This window comes from Macaca fascicularis, chromosome 9, assembly GCF_037993035.2.
Source record: "Macaca fascicularis isolate 582-1 chromosome 9, T2T-MFA8v1.1".
Lineage (NCBI taxonomy): Eukaryota > Metazoa > Chordata > Mammalia > Primates > Cercopithecidae > Macaca > Macaca fascicularis.
The window spans coordinates 9,309,279-9,312,428 of record NC_088383.1 but is presented as its reverse complement, the minus strand read 5'-3'; the positions used below and the strand labels follow the sequence as shown (position 1 = coordinate 9,312,428).

General features: G+C 44.1%; 1 long non-coding RNA gene across 1 annotated transcript; it reads right to left on the bottom strand.

Annotated features, from left to right (window-relative positions):
- Nucleotides 1–2,062: 2,062 nt before the first annotated feature.
- On the bottom strand, nucleotides 2,063–2,883 carry LOC123575517 (uncharacterized). The gene is made up of 2 exons (XR_006700782.2): nucleotides 2,762–2,883; nucleotides 2,063–2,456 (listed from the first exon to the last, which is right to left on the bottom strand). It is a non-coding gene; the product is annotated as an uncharacterized lncRNA (long non-coding RNA).
- Nucleotides 2,884–3,150: the final 267 nt, after the last annotated feature.

The following is a 3,150-nucleotide window of genomic DNA, read 5'->3' as shown; positions in this document are numbered from 1 at the left end:
AAAGCCTTACTCACCTCTGCCTGCTTCTTTGTCTAACACATCTTCCAAATCATCGTGTGGAAAAGAGCTCAATTAGTTCCATCCAGTGATGTACTATTCTGAGTCATGCACATAAGGCAACGTGATATAAACTGACTGGGGTCACATCAAAGAAAACTGCTAAAATTTTCAGATTGCAGAGATGGCCTGATCCATAAAGATTGCCCTAAATCTGAAGTAGGAGAAGTGACTTTGGTTTGGCCTAATCCCCACTTACACACGTCATGAAGAAAGTCATCTCCCTCTTGCACATCTCAATGTAAGAATACATTTGAATACAAAGTTTTACTTCTTAAAGAATGGAACAAACTCCAGTTCAAGATTGTTAACCACTGGCAAAATACTCAGCATCTTCTTTGTCCTAAGGATTACTGCTATCAGCAAGGCAATTCCATGGTTTCTTCAGAAGGAAAAGAAAAAGGAACTTTTAAAACGGGGTGGGAGTGTCAAGGTAAGGTAAGATATTAACACTAGAGAAACTGGGTGGGGTGTACCAGAAGTCTGTATTCTCTTTTCAACTTTAAAATGCTTTCAAAATGTAAAGTGTATTTAAAAGAAATGGGGTGAAGCTGGGAGGTGAGCAGAATAAACTCAGGGCTACAGGAGCATTTGAAGAGCTGGTTTCATTTTTTAAAATCTTATTTATTTATGTATGTATGTATGTATTTATTTATTTATTTATTTATTTATTTTAGAGACAGGGTCTCACTCTGTTGCCAAGGCTTCGGGGCAGTGATGCAATCAGAGTTCACTGCTGCCTCAAACTCCTGGGCTCAAGTGATTCTCCCGAATCGCCTCAGCCTCCTGAATAGCTGGGACTACAGGCATGCACCACCACACCCAGGTAATTTTTTTTTATTTTTTGGAGAGATAAAGTCTTACTGTGTTGCCCCTGTTGGTCCCAAACTCCTGGGCTCAGCCTCCCAAAGCTCTGGGATTACAGGCATAAGCCACCGTGCCTAGCCTGAAGAGCTGGTTTCAAAGTTGTGGTCATCTATGCCGGATAATAACCAAAGGCAGCCTGACCTGAAATCCACAGAGGACCTGTCACTTTGGTAACATAGACGAAAACCTCGAGATTGTTCTTATCTCTAGAGAACAGAGATTCCCCACACCTCTGCTGACCAAGGACGACTTTAATTGTGTGTCTTTCCAGGCCCCTGAAGGCTGTCCTCCTCTGAAAGCTACTTCATTCATCCATCAGCTGCTTCCTTGAGCTCCTTCTCTCCATTTAGAAGTAGTTCTTTGATAAACCATTTTCTTCCTTCCGCAAACATAGCTTGGATGTGGAATCAAATCCCAGAAGTTACATGGTATCTAAGAATCTGGGTGGGTGTGTGCATGTGTGTGTGTGTGTGTGTGTGTGTGTGTTTAACCTGTTATTTAAATTTTCAGGCTCACTGGGGAGATGAAAAAGAGACCAGAAGAGCTTAAGGCAGTTATATCAGTTCTGTGCAAACAAAGTTGATGTGGCTCGGTGCAAGCCAAGATTAAAAGTGATTGAGTGCTTCTGTAAGAGCAAAGAACCCCAGACCAAAAAATAGAAAAGCACCGTGGTTCTTTGCCAACCTTCTTAAAATAACTACCATTGTGCTGGATTAAAAGGCATTTGCTGAAGATTTTGTGAAGAATTAAGCTTATTTGTTATTCTTTTGAAACAGAAATGTGAATAAAAGAAAAGCTGTTAGTCAACATTGTCTTAGAAGATAAAGCTTTCGAGATAGCAGAATATCTGGGTCAACGGGAGGCTCCAGCAACTCCTGCCCTGGATTGACAGTTCCCTTCACAATTGCAGCTGGACACTTAATGCTTCCTTCCCTACCCCATCCCCATTCAGGGGCTCATGGAACACGGCCACAGAGAAGTGATGGGTCCTGGTGTCCTGTGCATAGGGTGGTTTCATCCCACCTAGGGTTCAATGGTCACCTCACCAGCATAGAATTGGGCAGACAGAGAGGAAAACAACAAAGTCGAATTCAGCAGGCAGAGAGAAAGGATCTCTAGAATATCCAAGTGCTCTTGATTGCTGTGATGTTTGATCTGTTGGTTTTTCTTCCAAACCTCCAAGACAAAGCAAAAGGATTTTAAAATGTCTTCCCATAGAAGAGGCCCTAGACCAAAAACCCAGTGTTGGTTGTGCAGAAAGTAACCTGTGTAAGCAGAAATGGGAGTTCCTGCAGCCGAGAGAGGCGCTGGGAAGTCACTTTCCCAAGCAAGTCTCAGTGCTCAGCACTGAGTCCTTAACAGAGGGACGTTGGAAGAGGAGACACAGCTACATTTCAGTCAGTTCTACCCCATGATTAGGATCCAGATAGCCTGGAAGTTCTTCCTTCAACAGCCAGAAAGATTTAATCCAGACTGCAGGAATCTCTGTGTTTTCCACAGGGCCACTGAGGCCGTTTTCTGAAATACAGAATCTGGAAGAGAAGAAAAGCAGCTGGTTGGATGCTTCCAGCCCCCCGGTCTCCTCCCAGCACCAGGAGATCCTTCCCATTCTTTGAGTAGGGAAAGCCTCTGACTACAGAACTGTGGAAAGCAGTCAGGTAGTTGGCTGTTTACGTCAAAACGATTGCAGCATAGCTGAGCTCATTCCTGTCATCTCAGCACTTTGGAAGGTCGAGGTAGGAGAATAGCTGGAGCCCAAGAAACCAGCCGGGGCAACATGGGGAGACCCTGTCTCTACAAAAGAATTTAAAAATTAGCCAAGTATGGTGGCACATACCTGTAGTCCCAGCTACTCTGGAGGGTGAAGTAGGAGGTTCTCTTGAACCCTGGAGGTAGAGGTTGCAGTAAGCCAAGATCGTGCCACTGTACTCCAGGCTGGGTGACAGAGTGAGACCCTGCCTCAAAAAAAAAAAAAAAAAAAAAAAAAAAGCAACTCCAGTGTAAACACAGCTCTAAAATGGTGATTCTCAGGTGGAATGACTTTGCCCCCCACCAGGGGACACTTGGCAATCTCTGGAGACAGTTTTGATGTTACAACAACCATTGTCATCTAGTGGGTAGAGCCCAGGGATGCTACTAAATGTACAAAATGCCTACAGTGCACAGACAGCCCTCCACAATGGGAAATCATCTCCCCAAGTGACGATATGGCCAAGGTTGACAAAC